Source organism: Vulpes lagopus, chromosome 3 (genome assembly GCF_018345385.1).
Source record: "Vulpes lagopus strain Blue_001 chromosome 3, ASM1834538v1, whole genome shotgun sequence".
In the NCBI taxonomy this organism is placed as follows: Eukaryota; Metazoa; Chordata; class Mammalia; order Carnivora; family Canidae; genus Vulpes; species Vulpes lagopus.
The window spans coordinates 70,843,327-70,870,659 of NC_054826.1; the positions used below are offsets into that span (position 1 = coordinate 70,843,327).

General features: G+C 34.3%; 1 protein-coding gene and 1 pseudogene across 6 annotated transcripts in view; one reads left to right on the forward strand and one right to left on the reverse strand.

Annotated features, from left to right (window-relative positions):
- Positions 1–27,333, forward strand: part of CTNNA3 (catenin alpha 3) — a 1,730,823-nt gene that overhangs the window by 1,405,497 nt on the left and 297,993 nt on the right. The window lies entirely within an intron of this gene.
- On the reverse strand, positions 15,438–16,535 carry LOC121486351 (annotated as a pseudogene).

The following is a 27,333-nucleotide window of genomic DNA, read 5'->3' on the forward strand; positions in this document are numbered from 1 at the left end:
CCCGTGGGGAACCCCATTGCAGAGTTCTATCCCAGGACTCTGGGATCATGACCTGAGCCAAAGGCAGATGCTCAACCACTGAGACTGTTCCTTTATTTTTGATTTGTAGGAATTCTTCATATATCCTTGACAGTAGTCTTTTGTTGGATATGTATATGATGATTATAGTTATTTAAATATAATTCATATTATATAAAATTCATCATAAAGTAAATTTATTAGAACTGAATCCTTTGGATTTTTTAATTCCAGGGTCTTAATGACATCCCCAAATATAGGTTGTAAGACCATTTTAAGGAAATTTATAAGATTAATTTTCTTTCATTTCTTTATAAGGTTTTCTAAGATTAATTATTTTTCACATTAACTCTAATTAGATTATACAGGTCATTCTTTATTTGCCTTTATTTTACTTTTTTAACTTTTAGTTTGAGATTCTTGTAGGTTCACCTGCAATTGTAAGAAATTATGCAGGGAGAACTCATGTACCCTTCAGCTGTGAACCTGTATAACTGTGGTACACTACCACAACCAGGAAATTAAGAGTAGAACACTCCATTGACCAGGTTTTCATGCAGTCCTTTGTGTGGGTGTGGGTGTCTTTTATTTTTTTAACCTTTTAAGAAGACGAAGACCATTCAAGGTTTCAGGTTTTTTGCTTGTGATTCATCTGGTGCAATATGAGTTTCAAAGAGCTCCTTATTTTTTATTTAAAACATTTTTTTTGTATATTTTTTAATTGGAGTTCGATTTGCCAATATATAGTATAACACCCAGAGTTCATCCCATCAAGTGCCCCCGTCAGTGCCCATCACCCAGTCACCCCAACCCCCCGCTCACTTCCCCTTCCACTACCCCTTGTTCGTTTTCCAGAGTTAGGAGTCTCTCATGTTCTGTCACCCTCTCTGATATTTCCCACTCATTTTCTCTCCTTTCCCCTTTAATGCCTTTCGCTATTTTTATATTCCCCGAATGAAGGAGACTATATAATGTTTGTCCTTCTCCGATTGATTTACCTCACTCAGCATAATACCCTCCAGTTCTATCCACGTTGAAGCAAATTGTGAGTATTCATCGTTTCTAATGCTGAGTAATACCCTATGACCCAGAAACTGCACTAGTGGGGATTTATCCTAAAGATACAGATGCAGTGTAATGGCAGGACACCTGCACCCCAATGTTTATAGCAGCATCCACAATAGTCAAACTGTTGAAGTAACCTCGGTGTCCATTGAAAGATCAATGGGAAAAAAAAAAAGATCAATGGATAAAGAAGATGTGGTCTATCTATGTATACAATGGAATATTATTCAGCCATTAGAATTCTTTAGTTTTCTTTATCTCTGTAATAGCTTCTCATTCTTACTAACAAGGCAATGCATGGGTGACTACAGGTAAAGCATTATTTTTTTTTGTCTCTTTGTATTTGAAATCATTAGATTGCTATTTCCTCAAAATTAGGTTTCCTCAAAATTACTCTGATTTGAGGATAATTTTTTAATCTTTTCTTAAATCTGTTTGATAAAGATTATATAATAGCAAGCTTTGTTCTTTATTAAAAAATAATTTTTGGGATTGCCTACATAACTTTTCCCTGTTCTTTGTCACAAATGCCATATTTATCACCATGCATTATGTTTATTTGCTCGAAAGTCATCATTTGGTTCCTGATGTCTGTTCTCTTTGTTATCAAAGGCTATTCCCTTTATCTTTATATGATTTTAACCAACACTTTGAATTATCCCTCTTTGAAACTTCCCAATATTTGGAGATGTGAAATTTCTAAGGTTCCTTCCCAATCTCTATTTTTAAAACTTTGTTTATTTTTTGTTAGAAAATAAGGTTAACAAAGAGCATCTGTTCCTTTAAACTGTAGTACTACAGTGCATCTGGTAACCCAGTAGGCTATCTATTTGGTTCTTACAGGGATCTCTAGGTGTTATAAAGAGTATTATTTGTCTTGCCTGGCTGATGTATATTCAAAAGCCCAAAGAGGAAATCACATATGGATGATGCAATGATTAAGGTTAAGATATCTGTGTTTTATAAACAGAAAAGTCAAGTGTGATAATTGCAAATAGGCCACTTGCATGTTGATATCAGAATGATGATTTGCATTTACTGATTTTGGTACTTCATTTGAAATGTTAATGATTCATTTCCACAGGCAATGACTTTTAGAATCTTGGAATTTCCTAAGAGAACAGAAAGGCAGAAAGGGGAAATTACAACCCAGACTTTCCTACTAAGCAGCCTTGAATGTAAAAATATGCCAATGTATGAGTTACCATTATAGTAAAAATACAGAAATACAGGTCACATATGTTAAAGTAATTAAACAAAGGAGGCCATTAGACCTCGGTGGTTCTAATCCCTTGGCACGGAACTGAAACCAAAGCCACAGTCAATTCCAGTAAATGCCTCAAGGTTAAGAAATCAAGAACAAGCAATCACAAATAGCAAATTGGCTTTCCCAAATGGCTGCTTAAACTATAGCCAGTCAACTAATTTCCATTTTTGTTTCTATGTCTGTTTTATAAAAGCCTTTCCTCTATCCTGGTCAGTGGAGGACTCCCAGCCATTTTCAGTACGGTACTGCCCAATTCAAATTGATGTTTACTCAAAAATCATAAGCTCTTCAAATATTAATTATTTCAGTTTGTTTTTAAACACTTTATCGTTACAGATAACACATTTGTTAAAATTTAGGGATATGCATATCCCTAAATACGTATATATGCACTAAAATGGCCATACTTTATTATCATTGTTCCTGGCTTAATATTTATAGCCTTTTTTCTTGGAATAGCAGGCAGGGGAATTTAAACTGAACATATTGTACAAAGATAATACATAGTATTTTGTGTTCAAAAGAAAAAAAAACCTTGCCCAGTTTAACAGTGAAACAAATGCTTTAATAACATGTACTACAACATCATGTCTTGTCCCATAGTTGAAGAGAATATGAACAAAAACAATAAACAAACCAGTGCAGTGCCACTTAAAGTTCATAAAGGAAATACTTAAAATGTTTGATGAAAAGTAAGTATGAAACATGGATATTTTCAAAGGATATTTCTAAGTGAACTGTAGAATGCTACGAGTGATGTGATAATTGCCTCATTTTCTAAATGATAATCAAGTACTTTTGTTTTTGATGATGATGTTGTTATTGAGGGTTCCTAAATCTATTAGGTTTTATCAACATGATTCTTGAACCAAAAGAGACTATGAAAAAGCAAAAGAGACTATGAAAAAGCAATTGTAGAGTAAGGCCTTTTCAAACATGAACAGTCAACCTGCTGATTTTAATAGTAATATACACCAGGGTGGGGAGGCTGGGGATGGGAAGATAGTACATTAACTATTTCATGCCCAGGGTTAAGGGAATAAAAAATTGAAACAGAATATTGTCAGGCTTAATCTGATTGGTAGTGAAATGAAATAGGCCAGGCAAAAGTTGGTGGAGGCAAGCTTTTCATGGGATGTGCTCTTGGGCAAGGTTCTGGCCCACAGGGGAGGGAGAAAGTGGGGAAGTCCTGCCCAAAGGGAGAACATGTGAGCTTTTTAAGGTGTGAGAGGTAAGGGGTTGTGTCTGTATGGGGTGATAACTGCTTATACCCTTATTTGGGGTTTGGGTAAGGTGCGGTTCAGGTTTCCTGCATAGGTCCTGTCTCCCCATGATGAGGTGTCCTTGGGCAGTCTGCTGGTGGCGGGAATGTCCCGAGGGAAGGGTAAGAAGATGGAGGGTCCGCTGCCATTTTGTTGGTGCCTCCTGATCCCCCTTGATCCCACTGGCCCAACAAATATAAGGATACTTTGTATTTTAGAATTTAAGATGAAGTGCAATTAATTGATGAAATGTCATTTTAATAATTTCTTATAATTTAATTATTTATTTTCCTTTGCTCTGGGTTAGCTCTTGGGCTCTGTTACTTTCCTTTGGTAATGCTCTCATAAAATTCTGTATCTAACTTATGCATTATTAGATTTTCTTTGTTGATCCTGCAATATTTCTATTAAACTATAAGCTCCTCCTGAATAGAAACAATATTTATCTTACCAATGTAATACTGATTTCTATCAAAGTATTTTATACAGTGGAAAAAAATGAATGCTGATTTTATGGTCTCTTAAACAATCTTTTAAAAAATTATGCAACTAAAATGCATATTTATGATAGGAACATTAGAAAGAATAGAAAGAAAAATAGAACAAGAGTCTTAATTGTCTTACTATCCAGAGATAACTATTATATATTCTTTCAGACATTTTCCCTATAGATATATGCAAATATATGTTTTTAAATCATTTAATATTCCAAAAAGGGATCAGATTTCTCTCCAGTCTCTGTTTTTTTTTTGTTTGTTTATTTTGTTTTGTTTTGTTTTCCCCTCCTGTTTAGGCTTTTCCACCCAAAGCCTCATTTATTGCTGTTTTCTAAACTAGCCAACTCATACTATTTTAGCTTTATATTTCATACATATGAAGGCAATCCTTCTTTGGCTATTTGTAGAGATTAGCCAATCACCTTCATAGGCCCCTTCTGTTGTAGAGACTCTGGAGCTAGAGTTTGAGTGATGAAACCATCCTGTTAGCATTTTGTGTCCCCTCAATGATACTAAATATGAACTCTTTCACCACCAGAAAAATAAAAAATAAAGACATTTTTTAAAAGGAGGAAGAATCTTAGATAGCCCTATCAGGCAACTGCTGGATCACAAATTGTGTAGGTCATTGTTGCAATTGGAATACTACATATTCATGCCTTTTTTTATATCACAAAAATCTATTATTGATCTCAAGAAAATGGTATTTTGAGAAAATTATGAAGCAAATGTTGAGTATGAGCCTAATAATGCCCTCAAATTCCAAAAAAGTTATAATTTGTAATAAATAATTAATATCCCATCCAGAGAAGATACACTAATAATATATGTCAATTATGTCACGTAAGTCATTGCTTGATCCTAACAATTGTGTTTTTATTCTTACAAAATGCAACAATTTCCTTAAAAATTCAAGTAGCAAGCTACAGAATTTTGTATGAAAATTGGATAGACATAAGCCTTTACTAGTATTGTAAATTACTTTTCTATTGGTAAAACAGAAGAAGCCTCCCTTACCCCCCACACACATACATATATACATTGGTTGAATATAAAACTTTTTTCCTGTTTTTATAATTATGGAAATAAATTCGGTTTTTGAGGCTTTTGTCAACTACATGTTACCATTATGCATGAGGAAATGAACTTTTAAAATCAACAGCTGAGCAAATTCTAAATGAGCACACGTATATTAGAAAGATAAACCTAGAGAATACTTTTTTGTATCTGCTGTTTTTCTCCGAAACCTGGATTGTCATAGCATGGGTGAGGATTGGGGAGCTACTTCAGAAAAAAACTAAAACCTGTTGCTGATTTTACATTTTTATTGAAAGTTATGAATAGTTCTGAATTTAGATTTGCAAAACTCTATATAATTTACAAAGACTGCCATTTAACATTTTCTCTAAGAATGAAGAAGTTATGCACCCTCACTCAACCCAATAAAATATCATAAAGAGTAAATATTATCAAATATTTAAATAGTCACATTTTCAGGATGCAGTTCCTCTCAGGTTGTTAGGTTCTGTTGGACAAAGTCTACCTTCAGTTCCTTATCATGTGTGCTACTTCAAAGAGCAGCTCATACAACATGGCAAATGCCTCATCAGAATGAACTGAGAAGATAGCACATATGAGGAAAACAAATCACATTCTTTTATAACATAGTTTGGAAGTGACATGTCACTTTTGCTGTATTCTGTTCATGAGAAGCAAGTGACAGGATTCAGACTACACTAAAGAGAAGGGGAGTACACTTAATTGTAAATACTAGGAAGCAGGAATCATTGGATGCCATTTTAGAAGCTGATTACCACACAAAATAATGAATTGCCCTCACTGTACTTTTTTACCAGCCTCAAAGATATAGGTCACTATATAGAGGTTTACCATTTCACTTAGGTCAGTCTCAACACTCCTAACCCAATATTATACAATTCTTACCTTTTATATCATAAAGAGAAACTATAGGTTATATACATACACATATAAATATATATACATATATGATACATATATTTGTACATGTATATGATATGTACACATATATAAATATATATGTACATAGCAACAGTAAAAGTTCTTTAAAGATTAATATTCATCAGTCATCCTTCACAAGTGTATCTCCAGTGTAACAATATTTGGCCAGTATGTTTATATATGTATGTGTGTGTATTTATGTGTGTGTTTTTTAACTCTGTAGGCAGCACTGGAGGAAGAAATCCTATTGAATAAGGGGAGATGTATTCTTGTGGATTTATTCCTGATTTATAACAAATATATATTTCTTTGGGTTGTTGAATAATCTTTTGTTGAAGTGTAACATACAAAGAAAGTGCAAAATCAGATGTACAAATTCATGACTTTTTACAAAGTGAAAGCACCATGAAATCAAGAAATGGATACCATCAGTATGCCAGAGGCATGCCTGGGTGCCCACCCAGTCATTAAATTTTTAGAAAGTAACCATTATGTTCTACCACTATTTAGTCTCTTCTGGCTGCTATAGACTAGAGGGTTTATAAATGACAGAATTTTTTTTTTTTTTCTCACAGTTCTAGAGGCTGGAAATCTGAAATCAGAGTGCCAGCATGGTCGATTTCTGATGAGAACCCTCTTTAGGGTTGCAGACTGCTGAATTCTTGTTGTGTCCTTATATGGTGGGGAGAAGAGAGCAGCAAGTTCTCTCATGATTTCCATAGACTCTGATCCCATTCATGAAGGCAGCCCTATTTAACTGGCCTAATGAGATTACCTCCTGAAGGCCCCACCCATCACTTTGCAGGGTAGGGTTTCAATATATAAAATGGGGGGAGGGGCACAAACATTCAGTACATGACAACCACCATAGAGTAGTTTTGTCTGTCACTTTTTAAGATTTATATGAATGCAATCAAATATGTACACTTTTACAATAAGCTTGTTTTACTCAGCGTGGTTTGTCAGATTCAACTATGACATTTTGTTTAGCTCGGTTCATTCATTTTAACACTTGGAAAAACGTATTCTGTTTTCAGGTTTTGGCAATTACTATTAGTGCTGCTATGAATATTCTTTATACATACCTTTTAGCACACATAGGAATATATTTCCAATGGATTTCTATACCTAGGAGTGTCCTAGATCATTACTTGTAATGGATTCAGTTTTAGAAGGTATTGCCAGGTTCTAAAATTTCATACCAATTTTATATCCACTAGAATTGCACAGAGTTGCTTTTTAAGTTGCTTCAGATTTTAGCCAACACTTGATAGTAATTAGTCATTTCCATTTTATTCATTCTAGTCAGTGTTAGTGGTACTACATTTTAATAGACATTTCCTTGATGGATGTGGATTTTGAAAAGCTTTTCAAATATTTATTGACCATTTGAATGACCTATTTTGTGAAATACTTATAAAACTCTTACCTATTTTTTAAAGGAATGTCTGATTTCTTTTTTTTTCTTTTTTTAAATTATTTTGAATGTCTGATTTCTTAAATTGATGTAAGATTATTATATATTCTAGATGCTTTTCATTGGTGAGATAAATATATTATGTATCTTTTTCCATACAGTCACTTGTTTTTTTTCCTTGGTGGCTTAATTGAGAGAAATAATTTTTTTATTTTAATAAAAATGACTCAACTGGACTTGTCCTTTATGATTAGTGATATTTGTCTCATTTAAGAAATAATTGCCAAAACTTGAGGTCATGATATTGCATAGAATTTATTGTTTTCCTTCTATATTTAAATTGTACAATTTACCTGGAATTGGCTTTTAACTATTTTGTGGGATAGAGGTCAAGATACATCTTTCCCTATGCGGCTATCCTATAGATCTGTTAATTAACAATTATTAAATCAACCATCTTTTTCCATTCATGGTCAACTTTGTCATAAATCAAGTGATTATATATCTGCCACTTTGTTTCTGGACTAACTTGAGAATCAACATCTTTAGAATACTGATTCTTCTAATGAAAAAACATAATAAATTGTATTCATTGTCTATTGCTGCATAACAAATTATCACAAGTTTAACAGTTTAAAACAAAACAAATTTATTATCTTGCCATTTCCATGGGTCGGTAGTCTGGGTGCAAATTAGCTAGATTCTCTCACCAGGCTGAAATCAAGGTGTTGGCTAGGACCGATATCTCATCTGAACCTTGGGGAATCCATCACTCTCATTAGGATTTAATGATGAAAACCTCAAACTATGCAGTGATTAGCATACATTGCAGGCTGTATTTCTTTTGATCTCCCTGGGTCCCTCTCTTCTGTTTAGACTGTGAAACCATATTTTCTGTTTGTACAGTAAAAAAAGTTTCTTCCCTAGAAGCAGCAGTGTAGCATTAAGATAATTTTATTCAGTAGTGCTAATTTGGTCTTTTGAAATCTGAGAGTAAGGAGGAGTAGAGAGAGAATGGGGGCTTTGTCAGATAATTGTGAAACTCTTAACTTTCTCATTGTTGGAATTCTTACAAATAGAGCTAAATCATACATATATTTGTGTATAATTGGATAATAAGTGCTAGTTTATATACTGTGGTTTTGCAGTGAGCTTCTCTAGTAGAAGAGAGGACAAAATAAAGTAACTTTATTAATTTAAAATATATAGCCATTCCAGACATTTCATTTTGTTTGCCTTTACGCTGAAATGAGTGGTGACTAAAACCATTAATTATATTGTATGAATATATCTTAGTGTATAATGAGGGAAAAAGCAATAAACTCAGGGGCCAAGAAGTCAAGCTCTTGTGTCAGATTGCGTTCTTAAATGTTCCTGCTTTGGGAGGATCACCTCACCCCCTAAAATATTTCAGAGGGATGACTACCTCCTATTAGGACATTTCAAATGAGTTCATAGAAATGAAGAAAAGTACTTGATGATCCAATCTTGTGAGTTTTGTCCATTATGAAATTATTCTATATGGAAGAACTTTTTTAAATGAAGTTAGGTTCAGAAAATAAAATCACCATTAAGAATTACATGTACACTGCTTTTGAAAAATCATAGGACTATAAACTTCAGTGTATGGTACCATTTAATTGCTACCAAATAAGGTTAGGAAAGCAATGTTAAATGTTAAAAGTTCTCTTTTGATGTTAGAAATGTTAGGGCTTTAATAAAAACATATTAGTTATCTTTAGATAAAGTTCTTTATTATATCCTTTCCTTAATTATGTTAAAGCATAACTGAGCAGGTGAGAATTGCCATTGGTGTCTGATTCTCCTCTATATCCACCTTGTGGGAAGAAAAATTGAAAAGAAATTCCTAACTTAAAAGCAAATATTTGAGAATAAAATTGTTGCAATACACATTATTATCATGGCAAGCAGAAAAATGTTATATGACATTTCCAAATACCAAGCCTTGTAGAGAAAGTATTTTGTACTAATTAGCACTACCTGGAATAGTGGGAAAAGCATGGACTATGAATCATGGCAGGCCTAAGTTTAAAGCTCCACTGGATAAATCTTTGTTGAACTGAATGCTTCCTATTAAATACTAATGTGATAATCTTTGGCATTTATATCTGACTAAAAATGGACAGGCTGGGTAATTTATATTTATGAACCTCAGTTTCTTACCTGTAAACTAGATTACATGAAGATTTGCAATTGCTTTATAGCAATCCTAAAATCCAAAAAAACCCTCTGAAAAACAGAACCTATTCTTGTAAATTATTTACTGGTAAAACTTGTGTGAAGTGTTACAAGGTTAGTGAGAGTCTTTATTTAACCTTATCTAGTATGAATTATCATAACTTTGGTTGTTGAACTATTAATGTAATGGAAAGAGAAAGAAATGCATTAGTTTTCTAAATCCAAAAGAATATAAATTATATTATATATTTTCTGCTATAGAGTTTCTATAAAATAATATAGATTTAAACTTACTTTTCATAAATAACACAGCATATAGTATACAAAAAAAATGCTAACTTCCTTTCTGCTATGTGGTATTATTCCTCAGATGTTTAGATATTTACTCCTTACTTGTTTTACCTGGTCCATATTGATTTTTCCTAATCTCCAGAAACATTACAAACAAAAAACCTGTGAGGTAGAGATACATTTCAGGGATATTCTAAAGGTCAGCTTAAGGGAATTGCAGATATTTTATGAAGGATTTTTTTTGGGGTGGGGGATCTCAGAGCTGAAAGTAGGAATGATAACCCAAATATCTAATTATGTACATCTCAAATACAGCAACTCAAGTAAATAAAATAAAGTAAGGACAATTATTACCAAGTAACTTTAAAAAACAAGGACTGTGACCAGATGAACTTGGTCTAGAAAAGAATATCCATTTAGAAAAGAATGAATTTTATTTCAGAATATTTGCTGTCATATGAACACTATAGCATTTTAGTGTACTCTCATTTGTTTTCATGCCCTTCTGCTAGACTGTAGGACCTTGGAGAGTAGGATCCCTTCCTTATTTCTTTCCTTCCTCCCTCCCTTCCTTCCTTTATTTCTCTCTTTCTCCTTCTCCCTTCCTCCCTTTCTTCCTTTAAATCCAACTTCTTTAATACAGTAAGAATTTTTAAATAAATGAACAAACACCAAATAAATGAAAAAAGGCCAAAAAAATAAGAGGATTATTTTGGACTCATGGTCAAATGACAATGTTTGAATTAAAATATATTAAAACTAAGATCCAGATATATAGCTAACAATACAGGAAATGAATAGACATTGTTAATGAGCAAGGGTTCTTTCTTAAGAAAAGAAATCTGGTTAGATGAGTAACACAGATTTAATAATAGCAGCACTGAATTTAGAGTGAGATAAGTTAAAGATGAATTTATGGAGACCAGAGGAAAGCTCATTAGTTGTTTAGATGAGTACAGTTATCATGTTCTTTGGACTTCAAGAATAACAAACTCATTTTTTTTCAGGGCATCCAGAAATTGTACAGAATTATGGTAGCTGGCTTTTGTTAACATGACCACAAACACTTAAATTGAATGTTTATTGTTTTAGGATTTTGGCCACAGAGGCAAAGTAGCTTAGAAATAATATCACCTAGCTAGTGAACTGATATTTCTCTAGGAAAATTTGTGCATTAATCCAGGTTATAATTAGAAGGTGGCTTGGTGAATGTGCAATCAGAGCGAGAGTTGGTTGGATGATGTAGCATTATCAATTTTGTGTTACCCTCAATAGGGAGAAATATTGGCCAAGTGAATTCATACTACCAAGATATTTGCTCTCCTGAATGGTGCCAAGAAACACACTAATGACTCCTTTTGTTTTACTCAAAGAGGGTATCTTGCAGTGTGTTAAAGATGTATTTTCCAAATTTTAACCACAATCTAAATATGCCTTTTAAGACAATATCATAGACATCCTAGCTGTGTTTAAAATGGGGACAATTTTACAGAAATTTTCCCAAATTATTTCTATATCTGGTAATTCTTATCCATGTTTCTCTATTTGTGGATGTCTTTATTCTTAAGTCTTATTAGCAACTATATATTGTAGTTGCCACCCCAGATCTCAATGGCTTGAAAGTACATTTATTTTTTCCACAGATTCTGTGTGTCAGGAATCCTGCAGTGATATAGCTGGATAGTTTTGGTTTAAGTTGACTCTTTAGGTTTCAGTCAGTGTGTTGGCTAGAGTGCAAGTATATGAAGACTTGACTGGGATTCAGGAATATGGTTCTAAGATTGCTTATGTTGCTGTTGACAGTAAAATGAAGTCCTTTACCATATGGGCTACTCACAACATATCTTTTCCCACAGCAAGTGATAAGAGGGAGAGAGAGAGAGAGAGAGAGAGAGAGAGAGAGAGAGAAAAGCAAAGAGAGAAACAAAAAAGAGAAGCTACAGTTCTGTATAATCTAATCTCAAGATTAGCATACTGTTACTTTTGGCCATATCTGATTAGTCAAATAGACCAATCCTGATACAATATCAGAGGTAACATTGAGAGGGTGTGAATACCATAATTTGAGGATCATTGGAGGCCATCTTGTGGGCTGATTGCCTATGATCTCCAATGATTCATACTCCTTGTTTAGATTATATGATTTTATTTAACATCCCCCTCACACCCTTTTTAGTGTATCTTTTCCTTATTGCACTTTAGTCTAAAGGGCAAGGGTAAAGTAGGTTTTTTCCAACCTTTAGTTGGAAATCTCCATAGCTAGCTCAACCAGTTTATTAGTATAGTATATATATGCTTGTACCTTCCACATTTTTTGCAGGTAAGTGGATAAACTTTTTGTCACTACTTAATAAGGATTCTTTTTCTGCCAGTTTTTAGTAATATTTTCCATACTTTCTTTAAAGTCCTTCAAGCTTTTACACAAGTGAATTTTTTTCTTTTATTCTTTTCTTTTTTCTTTTTTTGGAAGAGAGAATGGGAGGAGGGGAGAAGGAGAGGGAGGGAGAGAATCTCAAGCAGGACCCATGCCCGGTACAGAGCCTGACATGGGGCTTGATTTCATGACCCTGAGATCATGACTTGAGCTGAAATCAAGAGACAGATATTTAATTAACTGAGCCACACAGAAACCCTTATCTTATATAAGTCAGTTCCATAAACAGTGTGTTTAAGGCTCTTTAAGCCCTCACTAGCATTTTTTCTTAAAGTCCCTGCAGTTTATTCAGCTCCATTCATTAATTACTTTCAAAGCCACTCACATATTTAAGTTCTTATCATTGTAATGTTATACCTCTTACATCAAAATATTTATTTGCTATTTATGGTTGCATAATGAAGCACACAAAACTTAGCTTTTAAAAAATATTATTTCACTGTGTGTATATGTGTATTTGCATATGTGTGTGTAAGGAATCTTGGAGTGTCTAGGATGGTTGAGTTTGGCTTAGACTGTCTCATAAGGTTGCAGTCAAGATATTGGACAGGATTATAGTTTTTGAAGACCTAAATGGGGATGAAGAATTCACTTCTAAGCTCTTCTATGTAGTTTTGGCAGGAGTCTTCAGTTCTTCACCACTGGACTACTCTCACAGGGCTTATCACAATGTGGCTTCTTCTAGAACAAATGGTAAAAAAAATGAGAGAGTGAGAGAAAAGATAAAATAAAAGCCTGTTCTTGGAAGTATATATCATTCCTTCTGTCATAATCTCTCGGTCATACATTCCAATATTAGTTAAACATGGAGAGAGATTATACAGGTTGTGGATTCCAGGAGAAGGCATAGTTCCCTGGGGACTACAATCTGGCTACCACAGCTACTCTGGATGTGGCTTGATCAAATTTCGGATGCACTAAAAGAGAATGATAAAACATGGCTCACTATTCTGGGGAAAAAAAGAAAAAGGCAATTTCTTAAAAAAAAACAAAACAAAAACAAACAAAATAAAAACACTGGTCATCCCTAGTGGCTCAGTGGTTTAGCACCGCCTTCGGCTTAGGGCGTGATCCTGGAGACCTGGGATCCAGTCCCATGTCGGGCTCCCTGCATGGAGCCTGCTTCTCCCTCTGCCTGTGTCTCTGCCTCTCTCTCTCTCTCTCTCTGTCTCATGAATAAATAAATAAAATCTTTAAAAAAAAAAAAGGCTAAATATACACTTACCTTACATTCTGGGCATTTATTTCAGAGAAATGAAAACTTAAGTCCATGCAAAAATATGTACATAACTGGTCATAGAAGCTTTTTAAAAAATGGAAAGGATTAAAATGTTCATGTGATTGGTTAAGCAAACTGTGATTTACCCATACAATGGAATACTACTCACCAATGAAAATGAGTAAAATACTGCTTATTTGAACCAACTTGAATGAACCAACATGAAACAACTTGAATGAACCTCAGGACATTTTTCTGAGTGAAAAAAATGTCAATCTTAAGAACTTACATACTGTATGATTACACTTAAACAGAATTCTTGAAAGAAAAATATAGAATGGAGAGCAGGTTAATGGTTGCCAAGATTTAGAATTAGTTAAGGAGACAATGGGTGTAACTCTAAAAGAGTAGTCTGAAGGAAATCTTTGTGGTACGGAATACCTTGGTTTTGGTGGTGGTTACATGAATCTACACATGGAATAAAATGACATGAAAGTACATACACACTTTGTACCAATGGCAGTTCCCTGGTATTGATATTATAGTGTAATTATGTGTAATGTAACCATTGAGGGGTAAACGGTAAAGGGTGCATGGCACTGCTCTGTACTATCTTGCAACTTCCTTTAAATATAATTATTTCAAAATAAAAGGTTAAAAAATAATGCATGGCTCTTCAAATTAGATAGTGTTCAAATACCAGCTCTGTTACCTATTAACTGTGGATAAATTGCTTAACCATTTCTTTTATTAGTTTAGAAAATCGAGTTAATTTCTTTGGATAATTTGTGGTGTCTAAAATTTTACCTGAAGACTAGAAAGAAATCGCCTGAAAGTGAAAGCACATGAGGTTTAAGATTTTACCTTTTCCTGCTTCCTACTTTTGAAATCTGTACAAAAAAGGGGTGAAGAGATAGTGGAGGAGGGGCAGAAGGGGAGAGTGAAGTCTTTCCAGAATTTAATTGTCAATGGGTAATTTATAGCTTGTGCTATTCTTACTGGGGGGTGACATTATTTTTGTTTGTTTCTTTCAAATTTTATTTAAGTTCTAGTTAGTTAACATAGTGTAATATTGGTTTCAGGAGTAGCATTTAGTGATTCACCATTTATATACACCGCTCAGGACTCATCACAAGGGCCCTCCATAATCAGGGAGCGTCATTCTTGAAAGTTGATTTTCCTTCTTGAGTGTATCCATGACAAAAGCCTTTGATACTTAACCATTGGTCTCAGCTCTTATATTATTCTTATTTCAATGGTCTTATTTAGTAATATCAGTAATCTCATTGTGTTTTATCTCAGACCTTAAATTACATTTTTTAAAAGTTTCATTTATTTACATGAGACACACACACACACACACACACACAGAGAGAGAGAGAGAGAGAGAGGCAGAGACATAGGCAGAGGGAGAAGCAGCTCCATGCAGGAGCCCAATGTGGGACTTGATCCCGCTGGGATCACGCCCTGAGCCCAAGCCAGATGCTAAACTGCTGAGCCACCCAGGGATCCCCATTACGTTTTCATTTCAAAAATTTTTCTCTTTATCTTTTTTAAAGTTTGTATTCATTTATTCATGAAAGACAAAGAGAGGCAGAGACACAGGCAGAGACACAGGCAGAGGGAGAAGCCCGCTCCGTGCAAGGAGCCTGATGCAGAACTCGATCCCAGATCCTGGGATCACACCCTGAGCGGAAGGCAGATGCTCAACTGCTGAGCCACCCAGATGTCCCTCAAATTTCTTTTTCTTAAACAACAACAACTAATCAAGTTATTAAGAAGGTTGACTTAAGCATCAGCAGTGGTGACTTCAGCCTCCACTCCTGGCTTAATACTGATGGAAGTAAGCTGCTTACCAATCTCAGAAGGACTGTGCACATACATCAATGAGTCGCTTGTGGATCCTCACCTGAAAATGATCCCAAGTCTTAGAACCTCCACTGGGAGGACTTTTTCTTGTAGTGATTCTCAGAGTCTTGGTGGGATCTGGATGGACCTTGCACTTTGAGATTCATTCCCTTTGTCCTCTAATCAAGTCAGGGCACACCTTCTGTAAAGATTTGACCTTGCTGCAGATGAGAGTAATTCTAATTTGGTGAATCGCCACTTCTGGTTCCATGGGTGTCCTTCACTTATCTTTAAAAGCTGTGGTTGTGGTGCAGCTTCCTATCCCATCTGTTTCTCTTCAAGAGTGAACAGCAGGGAGACAGGAGCAGCAGCAGGAGCTTCTGAGCATATGGAGCTCCACTGTAGCTAGACCTCGACCTGTCTTCTTCAAAATATAGTGAACAATCTTCCTCTGCCACCATTTTAGGGGTGTGTATACACAGTTACCATATATTGTTCTACTTATAAATTCTTATTAATGTCATTATTTCCACTTTTGCTCTTCGAATATTGATTTACAACCCTATTTCCACAGTCCCTCCATGGAGTCATTACATGTTTTCAAGTGTAAAAGGAGGATGATACCTAGAAGTGGGTACTTCCCTTAAGACATCTGCCCTTAAATAATCACTTGCCTCATTTGCAAAATGGGAATTATAATATCTAATTTAAAGACTTACTATGGTGATCAACTGAGATAAAGTTTGTAAGGGCAGAGCAGATCGCCTATGTTGGCTTAAACTTTGAATAATCAGTAACTCAGTATGCCAGCACCTGTAATTTCTTCTGCTACTGTTTCCCTTCAGATCTGTTTATAAACATTCTGTTTTTTGCACTGGCTCATGATGGCAGCCCTCCAGTGTCTGAAGTTGTGCTACATTTTCTGGGTACTCTCACCTCCCGTAGTTCCTTTCACCCCATCATTTCTTGCTCATTACTCCGTGCACATGAAACTCCACTGGATCCTGAAGCCAAATTGGAAAGAGATCCATCTTCCATTTTGTTGTTTTCAAGTGTTGAGTTATACTCCACAATAACAGAAAAGTGACGTTTTTTTTTTTTTTTTTGAAGATTCACTCATGAGTCACAAGTCTATAGGGAATCAGGGTGGGGGCTACTTTAATAAAGGGAAATCATCACACAATACTGAGGATCTCCTCTACTCTCAGGCAATCAACCTGCATTTTTGGACAGATTACGCACATCATTTCTATTTCACATAGAATGAGTTCCTTTCTAGGAGGTTGTTTAGTTCCTGAAACAAATAGACTTCTTGTTCCAAAGAGACAAGGTTAGTAAGTTCCATTACAAAATCAGAAGGAAGCACTATTTTCCTTCTCTTTTCTCCTCATTTTATGTTCAGAACATCCACTAATTGGACAATATGTATTCTTTTTCTCTCTTTTTTGAAACACCTAAATGATAAGTAATGCGATAGAAAATTAGAAACTATCCTAACCAGTTGTATTATAAGAGACACTAAGAGAAAGGAAGCAACCCTTACTTCTTAGAACAACAAAGAGTACATTGTCTAGAACTCTCCAGGCTGCATGCCCCCACTGCCCCACTATGCCTCTTTCTCTCTGTCTCTTCGGATATGTATATACATGTATATAGAAATGCAGCAAAAATAAATTTTATGCAACTATCCCAATTTCCTAGTCAGACACAAACAATATAATGAAGTACACTTAACTAAGATTTTATGTCTTTATTGTAATGTCAGAAATTAACATGCTATTTTCTACAATTTATATGCTAGGTAAGGATTTAACCTCCTGCTAGCGGATACACAAATATTTTATATGAGGAAGAAGCAAGCACAACTTAAGCAGGTCTGACTTCATGCTGCAGATGTCAATGGGCACCTTTTCTTTTCTTTAGCAGGGAAGGGTAATGTTCCTCTGAAGACAGTGAAAGAAGTGGAATAGTGGCTACCTCTGTGTGTTTGGCAGGCTGCCAGCATCCCTGGCAATAGAGTCTGCTAAATCTTTTTTTCTTATCATTTTTGCTCATGTAGACTACTGAATACAATGCATAGAAACACAATCCTTTCAAAATTACACAGCCTCCAATGCTCCTTACAATGTTTTTGGCTGCTATCAACCAAAACCCCGGTTTCTGCTGACTCCCCATTTTAAATTACTCTTAAAATAATTTCTTGAATTCCACTTTCATGAAGGAATTCTAAGGGAGAAAAAAAATCCTCCTAAGAAATTTGGGTAAATATGGCTAAGGGCCAAAGCAGAAAATATGCTTTGCAAAGCAAGGCTGCCATTTCTTACATATTAAACCCATTATTGTGAATTAGGCATTTAGTCACTTCTTTCTTCCTTAAACATGTCTTATAGCCATAGGCATTTGGAAATGCTCTGAATTTAAAAGTTTGGGAGTCTTAAATTAGTTCCTGGTCTGTGATGGGTGAGTCCAGAACTGATTTAAGAGGCCAAGGTGGGTTAATGCTACTGATGTTTGCAAGATGGTTTCAATTTTTCTTCTCATCAGCTTAGTTCATACCCAATTAAAAGATAATAATGAAATTATGCTGGAAATCATCTTATATCTATTTTAAGTGCTGGTACAATATTATACAATTTCCCTGACATACATATGATACAGTTTCTTAATTTATCTTAGCTAGTATGATATATGAATAAATTACGATTTGCTTTTTAAATTTTTAAATCTGCAGTGCTATATCAGATATACCAAAGTAAAGACATTTAGAATACTATACCGGGCATTTGAATTTATGAGGATTTCTTTTCTATATTCATCTGCAAATATGAGGATACCAAACATTACAATAAATATTTTTTTGTCTATTTAAAGGTAACCTAACATTCTGTGATGTTATAAGTAAAAACTCTGTAAAAAGAAAAATATTCTTAAAGGAAAGCTATTTTAGTGAAAAATTTGCAAAGGGATTGTGATAAATGATATATTTATAGGTTGTAATGGAGCAATTTGTACAACATAGGCAAAAAGGACATCTCTTGTCATTCTTGTTTTGGTGCTGTTTTCCTGAGAGAAAGCTAAACTTTAATAAATACATCATGCAAATGCTACATGGGAAATCTTCACAACAGTGCAGGATTGAAAGCTGTAGCCCTCAATTACTTGGGTTTCACTTTCCCATCCTTCCCTTTTGGTGTAGACAAGGTCCTCACAGCACAACTCTCTCTCTCCCTCAATAATCTCTTGGCAGACACTGCCCACGTCTGCTGTCCCCATACCTGGAGCCCTGTAGAGCTTTGGTGTGGTGAAGGTTGAAGTGTTACATTATTCATTTTTACTATTTTGCTTTTTTTTTTTCTCTGTACGGTCTAGCTCCCCCTTTGGAACTTAGCATCCGTTATATCCTTATGCCTTGGCCAAGACTTCAATTTTTTAATTCCTCAAACTGCTGTCTTTTTCTGTGACGATGGCATTACTGTTGCTGCTGTGCTGCTGCTTGGAAGCATTCTGGGAAGGAAGCCAGCTCCAAATTTACATTGGTTATAAATCAGGCAATTCATTAATGATACAGAATGACCAAAAGTTCCCAAACCTGTGAATTACCACTTAGCCCTGTAGATGCCTCCAGAGAGCTCTCTGTTTAGGGGAAATGTTCTTTCTACAATATAAAATCTGAGAACATTTCAGTGTGGGTAACCCAGCGAAGAACGTGGCATCCTGAATTATATAAGGTGGCTTGGGTCCTAGAGAGATGTTATAATTCTATCATTTTCTGTGAGATCATGTTTTCAACATATTTTACAAATCAACTGTATGTGAATTGTTTTGTGAACCTTATACAGTTATGTTGGGGTTTTTCTTTGTTGTTGTTGTTGTTGTTGTTGTTGTTGTTGCTGTTTACCCCATCTGCTTAGCATAGTTTTATATATATATGCAGGATACATTGATATCTTACCTGCATTATAAAAACCTCTTTTATGTTGTTGTAGTTAGTGCAGTTTTATTTATTTTTTATTTTTTTATTTTTATTTTTTTTTAGTTAGTGCAGTTTTAAATGACACATCATGTAAATGTAAATCTCTGTGAAAATAAGTGCACCTAAATGTATACATTTATTTAAGATAAAGGTATAAGTACTGGCTCCCTGAATGTAACCTTAAAATCATTGTAACCATCAATTAAAAGAAATAATTCATATCCACTCAGTAGGTTTTCTCTGGAATTGTGAAGTAGCCCATCCTCTAAAGAAACTCTTTTTTATTCCTAAGCCTAATAGATCATGTAATAACTGGAGGGTTTGTTCTTATCAGGATAAAAAAATGTACTCCTTAATTTTTATTTATTTTTAAAAAGGTTTCATTTATTTATTTGAGAGAGAGAGAGAAAGAGAGAGAGTGAGGGAGAGAGCATGAGCATGGGGTGCAGCAGAGGAAGAGGGAGAAGCAGACTCCTGGCTGAGCAGGGAGCCTGATGCAGGGGTCCATCCAAGACCCTTGGATCATGACCTGAGCCAAAGGCAGACACTTTACTGGCTGAGCCATCCTGGCACCCCTCTTCTCCTTTATTTTTAATGCAAGAACCTTTGACGCAATTTTTCTCCTATAACAGCTGTATATTGAAATCATACTTCCTAGCATACCTAACCATTTTCTACCCATATATGACACAGTTTTTTTTTCAGTGCCTAATGATTTTTTTCCCATATTTATTCTTATTTTACTCCAGCTGGTGTGTACAATGCCATTACTTTAAACGGCCAATTAAAATTTAATTTAAAACACCTTAGGTGTTACATGCTAGATGGATTTTCTTACAAATCTATATCAAGTAATATATTTGACTGTGTTTTCAAGAAATGAGATCCAGAAAAGAGCGCTAAGTTAAAGAAAAGCATTTTTAGCTACTACATATTTATGTTTTACTTCTTTCTCTCTCTCTTTATCTCTCTCTTTTGTCTCTCTTAGTCTCATATAAAAGTTGCTTAGAGAACCTACTGAAATGTTTGTTAAATTATATAGAAAATGTCATAGATATTTGCCACTACATGTACATATTTCAACCACGCATAAGAAACACATGCTAAAATTTTCCTGAGTCCACATGGTTTACTATCCTATAGCTCCAATTTGGAAGCAGAACATAACATATTACTACAAAATATGGAGATATTGAATATGGGCTTATCTCTGACTCTTGTATTTCCTCATGCCTTTTAAAACACATTGCCTTCTAAGAGACCAACAATCTCTGCATCTTCTACCTCCTAAACATCCACTTCTCCACACTGACCTTTTTTTTTATCGTTTCTCAAACATGCCAAGTATGATCCTACCTCAGGGCTTTGGAAATGCCTGTTCTCTTTGCATGGAATCTTTTTACCCCAGACATATGCATGCATCTCCGCCCCCCATCTCCCTCACCTCTTTTCCAAGTGTACCTTATCGGTGAGATGTACCTTAATCTCCCTACTTAAAATTGTAACTGCCACCTGTTTTGTGCACTCCTCCTTTTTACTCTGTTATAATTTATAGAATTTATTGCCTTATAGAATACCATACATTTACTCCTTCATGACATTTTTTTGTCTTTCCCCTCACTAGAAGGTTTTTTTTTTTTTTTTCCTCTCCCACTTACATATGCCCAAATCTTAGAACAGTGCCTGGGATAAAGTAAGGTCTTATTTATTGAATGAATAAATACGTATGGCATAGCAGAAATTATGTTATTACTTTAACTGCAACAGTATCTTTTTTTGTTGACATGTACAGAGATTCTAAACTGCAGTTTGAATACTGCCACCTCTTCAGGACATGAAAATGGGGTTGGAGAACTTTCAAAAATATACATTTGCATAAAAAGCATACCAGCTTTACACTGAATATTCTCAGGGTGGCCTTGGTGAGGTCCCTGGTGGATATTGAAATGCAGGGGACTAAAGCCACCTCGTCTTGTATTCCTTGGGCATTGATACCTCTGCTGCCTAGGAGAGGAGAATCCTCATGTTATTAAAAATAAAGGTGCTTATGTGGGAATGTGGAGTATGTGAAGTCCACGTGAGAGAAGGAGTGGTATTTCATCATGTAGTTGAACAAAACAGTACACGTGAAAAATATAAAGCCATAAAGAAGTTGCTTTTCAAGGTAAACTGTCTCTACTTTTTAGTGATTTATAGTGTTTTTATATACATCTCTCCATTTTAAATTCCTTTAAGTACAATTCTACCGACTGATTTGATTAAACACCTTTTGTTTTCTTAAGCCATTCTGGGGAGGTTTGGTTTTTGTGTATTTGCTAAGGATGATATAAAAGCAGAATGATTATATATCCAAGCAATTTAGAAACTGCACAGTATTCTACAAATGCTATTTATTTTAATGATTATTATTTAGTGGAAATTATATTTTGATTTAGTTAAGCTTTACTATATTGTTCTAGGATATTTATTATCAGTCTAGGAATGCTCATAAAGTTCAATATCATTTGTGGTTGTATTTTGTCTTTATAATCTATTTCCAGTGAATATGTAAAGGGAAAGGCATTGACAAGTTTAAAATTCTTTTCATTTTTCTTTCCTGTGTTTGAATAGCTACAGAAGTACTAAATCCTATACAATTTCCCTCTCCATCTATCTACCTAGTTCTTACTCCAGAAATGAGAAACCAAAATCATTAGCTGCTTTTCACCTTTGCCTGAGCCTCACTATTGCCTGGGAATCTTGAAAGTATAAGTAGGATGGAAAATTGAGCCCTGATAAAAATAATTTTTGATATTCTGTCTCTACATTTTCTCATTAAACATACAGAGAGGAGGTTCACTGATGCTGACAGAGTAGCTGATTGTGCCTGGAAGAAGTATTGTGGTGGCAAGTACAAATTAGATCATCTTGGACTAGCTTGTGTTTTGCTGTTTCAGCAGCTACGAATGACTATAGCAAAATAATATTTTATTAATGTGAACAAATACATCAGGTAGAAAACTACTTTAAAAATAGTGATTTGGGCATTGTAACACCATTTCAATTGAAATGAGCACACTAGTTTGATAAGAGCTAGATGATCATCACCAACCCTTATTTATTTATTTTTTTAGTTTGAACTCAAGTATTTAAAAAGCAATAAAGAGGGATCCCTGGGTGGCGCAGCGGTTTGGCGCCTGCCTTTGGCCCAGGGCGCGATCCTGGAGACCCGGGATCGAATCCCACGTCATGCTCCCGGTGCATGGAGCCTGCTTCTCCCTCTGCCTGTATCTCTGCCTCTCTGTCTCTCTGTGTGACTATCATAAATAAATAAAAAATTAAAAAAAATAAAAAGCAATAAAGATACCTAGAGCTAAATAAATTAGTATATTTAGTAAACATTTTGCCTACTCCATTTTTTACCTCTTGCCATGGTTAGTTTCATGATGTAAAAGGCAATACTTTTAAAAATTGCTTTTTGACAAAATAGATAAATTGATGGTGTGTCTAAAAGATGGGCTCATTTTGAAGGTAAGAATAACATGAGAGCAAGATACATGGCTGAGGTACACATAGCATTTTGAAAAAGATTCTCTAGCTTATTTCATGGCTATCCAGATGTGTCAAACATGGGGAGATCATCCATTGTTTTCAATAATGTTCTTCTTTGGGAAAAAGAAACACTGCTCTCTTTGGTTACATTTGATACAAAAGAAGTGTACCAACTGCATACAGAAAAACATCTCCTCAGAATGCCTAGGCACGTTTTTTTTTTTTCCCCATGAAATGTAATGAATAAGTTTCATAAATGTTGTAAAATCACAGTATGACCTTTAAGGATCAAAATATATACTTTTTAGAACAATATATATTAATAATAGCATTACAAATTATATATTAGAGAAGCTTATTTTCTTCCTTGTCTAGTCTAATACTCCTTTTCCTTTAAGATGACTTGTGTTTAGATATTATTTATTTTCACTCACCAAAATATACTGAGTTCTGAGAAAGTACATGACAACTGAATATACATACACATCCTTTCCTCTGCCAAGAGGCTGCCTTGAAAAAGTATTAAAGACTTCAAGACCAAAAGAAACCTAGATAACCTGATTAAAAAAAAAAATGGGCAGAGGACCTGAATAGACACTTTTCTAAAGAAGATATACAAATGGCCAAAAGACACATGAAAAAGATCCTTAACATCACTAACCGAAAGGGAAATGTAAATTAAAACTACAATGAAATATCACTATGTAACTGTCAGAATGACTAAAATCAAAAAATATGAAAAAGTAATGAGTTTTGGCCAATATGTGGAGTAAAGGGAACCCTCGTGCACCATTGCTGGGAATGTAAATTGGTGCAGTCACTATGGAAAATAGTATGGTGGTCCCTCAAAAATGAAAAATTAAATTACCATATAATTCAGTAATTCCACTGCTGGGTATTTACCCATAGAAAATGAAAATACTAATTTAAAAAGACACATGCACCCCTATGTTCACTGCAGCATTATTTATAATAGTCACAATGTGTAAGCAACCCAACTGTTCATTTATAGATGAATAGAGAAACAGGATGTGATATATATATATATATATATTATATATATATGTACATATATAAATTTTCTTACAATTCTATATCAAGTAATATAATTGACTATGTATATATAATGGAATATATATATAAAATGGAATATTACTCAGCCATAAAAAATGAAATCTTCCCATTTGCAACAAAAAGGTAGGACCTAGAGGGTATAATGCTAAGCGAAATAATACAAAGATAAGTATCATATGATTTCACTCATATGTGGAATTTAAGAAAAGAAATGAACAAATCAAGAAAAAAAAAAGAGAGACTTAAGTACTGACAATAAACTGGTGGCTGCCAGAGGAGAGGTGGTCTAAAGATGAATGAAACAGACAGAGGAGGTTAAGAGTACACTCACTTATGATGAGCACTGAGGAATGTATAGAATTGTTGAATCATTATGGCATACCTGAAACTAATATAATGCTGTATATTAATTGTACTTAAATTTTAAAAAAAGTATTAAAGATTATCAATGTATAATTTTATTTTGTGGATTATATTTATCAAAAATTTAGATGTAGTTAAGTAGATATACATTTTAAAATGTATAAATACATTTAAAATGCAAAATACATTTTGGTTAAAACCCAAGCTGTGCATATGGGCATACCTTAGTCTGATTCTATCCTTTATTACTTGTATGACAGAGGTGATGTTGTGGTATATGCCCATGAATAGAAATACCCCACATATGAACCAGTCTTTTATTTTACAAAGGAGATAATTTTTAATTGGCCAATTTAACTATAAAATCTTTCAGAGTATAGATGAAATAATCAAATATTGGAAATTAATATATACTTTAAATCTATATGTTTATGATAAAAATTACATGAAACATCTTAATTGAGAGCTATTACTTGGCCTTTGCTCTGATTTTATCAAACACATTTCTTTACATCTTGAGACCTCAGCAGCTTCATCTTTTTTGAGACTTTGAGTCATCTAAGACAATTTTCCAGAAAGCATAACTCTGAAATACTAAGAATTTTTTGAAATACTCAAATTTATGAATATATGGATAATGTTACCACTTGAAAGTTTATTTCACAGATATCCCAGAGAATTAGGTCATTTGTGTTCACTCATTTATTTTCTAGGCATATATACATGATCTCCAAAAGGTAATTGTTTACTTTGATATAGTGTTTTTCAAAATGTTGTTTACAATTATATCTAATAGTTAATAATTATGAGATGGCATCTCAGGGGTAGTTACTAACTTGTTATATTTCTTTGCTTTAAAAAATGATATAATGGTCAAAGCTAGAATTGATTGAATATTTCCTAAGCATGTTGACGAAAATAAAACAATTGAGAGTACAACTGGTGAATTGACTAAATTTGTAAGAAATCAAATATAAGGTGATTACCTTTTTTTCTGAGTAATATTTAAATAACCAAAGTTTCTTGTTATTTAAAGATTTATTTATTTATTTATTTATTTATTTATTTATTTGAGAGAGAAAGTGGGAACGGGGGAGGGGCTAAGGGAGAGGGAGAGAAAGAATCTTAAGCTGACTCTGTGCTGATTTTGGAGCCTGATGCAGGGATTGAAATCATGACCCTGAGATCATGACCTGAGCCAAATCAAGAGTTCAACATTTACCTAAGTCACCCAGGTGTCCCCCAGAGTCCCTTTTTATAGTTGAGTATATCCATTGAATTTATATCTCCATTTTTAAAAATCAAATTGGAGCATAATAATATTACTGATCTTTCTGGAGAGTAATGAGGTTTAAATTAACAGTGTGCTTGCTTAGCTTAGTAATTTGCACATAGTACTTGACATATGGCAAATAAAGGATGACGTCTTATCTTTTTATAAAGAATCTCCAATGTTTATACTGTATTGTTCTTCAATGTTAATTAATAAAAGGTCTGTTAAAAGATGCATAAATAATGCATCCACACATAATGACAGGTCATGTAGATCACTTTATCATTTTGTATCTAATTACTACCGGAATCTAAATGAAATGAAAAATTAAAAATGATGATGCCATTATGCATTAACAAACATATATTTGTCATTTGAAAATTTTGTTTAAAATGTGTTGATAGGACGCCTGGGTGGCTCAGGGATTGAGTGTCTGCCTTCGGTTCAGGGTGTGATCCTGGGATCCAGGATCCAGTCCCTCATTGGGCTTCCTGCAGGGAGTCTGCTTCTGCCTCTGCCTGTGTCTTTGCTTCTTTCTCTCTCTCTCTCTGTCTCTCTGTCTATGTCTCTCATGAATAAATAAATAAACCTTTTAAAAAATAAATAAAATGTGTTATAAGAGAGAATTGTGTCTGTAACTATATGTGTTTTTTGTTTTTTTGCCTTTCAATAGCTTTCTGACTTTATATTTTTTTATTTATATGGCAGAATAATTGACATACAGTATTGTGTTAGATTCAGGTATGCACCAAAGTGATTTGATATTTATGTACATTATGAAATAGTCACCACAATAAGCCTAGTTACTATCTGACCATATGTTAATTTCTGATTTACATGTTTTTCTTTTTAAGATTTTATTTATTTACTCATGACAGATGCAGAGAGAGAGAGTGAGAGAGAGAGGCAGAGATACAGGCAGAGGGAGAGGCAGGCTCCGTGCAGGGAGCCTGATGTGGGACTCGATCCCGGGTCTCCAGGATCAAGCCCTGGGCTGAAGGCAGCACTAAACCGCTGGGCCACCCGGGCTGCCCCTGATTTACATGTTGAGTATAGATTTTTCTTTTTTGCTTTTTACACCTTGCATACAAAACCAACCCTTAGTTTTCACACAAGTAACATTCTAGAAATTCACTTCTAAATTAGGAATTGAGAACTTAGAGAATACATTTATAGAAGCATTGTGTTTGAAAGTGTTTAGATTTCAAAATCAGCTTCATCCACATTATTATCAAAATGCTGGGTGATATATGTGTGTGTGATGAAAATTTGCAGAATACAGTGCTATAGCAATTAAACACAATGAAGTAAGAAATATTCCACATGTTCGAACTGTGCCTGGAAGAATATAAAATTTAATTAGTGGACAGGAGAGTGGAAAATAGAAAATTTTGTGTATGTTTTAGAGCAGGCTTCTCAGCATGTCTGTTAGATCGAGAGATTGCTGATATCATTTTTATGATAAATTTCATCTCAAAATATTTGCCACCTTTACATTAATTTTGATAGATCCTTAGTTCAATCCTATGGGTTGGTAAAAAAAAAGAAAAAAACACACACACAGTGCTTAACATTTGATATTTTTATGCCATTAATTATGTATATGATTCCTCATGTCAATT